Below are 487 nucleotides of genomic sequence, written 5' to 3'. Positions count from 1 at the left end.
TCAGAGACGACTTAACGGTACCTAACAACCACAACCTTATTCCTTCCCCCAAGCTCTGGTAGTATAGTGCCTAAGGCACTTGACTGCTAACCAGAAGGCTGGCAGTTCAAACCCACCAGCCACTCCTCGGAAGGAAGATGGGGCAATCTACTTCCGTAGTGATACTGTCTCGGAAACCCAAGGAGGGGTTGCTATGAGTCAGGTCCAACTCGACGGCACATAACAACAACAACAAATAGGGAAAAATAGGGAACCCTGGTAGCACAGTGGTCAAAGAGCTCAGCTTCTGACTAAAGGTTCAGTAGTTCAAACCCAGCGGATGCTTTATGGAGGAAAGATGTAGCAGTCTGCTTTTGTATAGATTTACAGCCTTGGAAACCCGATGGAGCAGTTCTACTCTGTCCCATAGAGTCATCATGAGTTGGAATCAACTTGACTGCTTTGGGTTTGGTTTTGTGTTTAATGGGAAAAATACTGAATGGAGAAG

The sequence above is a fragment of the Orycteropus afer genome, unplaced genomic scaffold (assembly GCF_000298275.1).
Source record: "Orycteropus afer afer isolate SDZICR_OR568_19922 unplaced genomic scaffold, OryAfe1.0 scaffold00020, whole genome shotgun sequence".
NCBI lineage: Eukaryota > Metazoa > Chordata > Mammalia > Tubulidentata > Orycteropodidae > Orycteropus > Orycteropus afer.
This window is presented reverse-complemented; position numbering follows the sequence as displayed.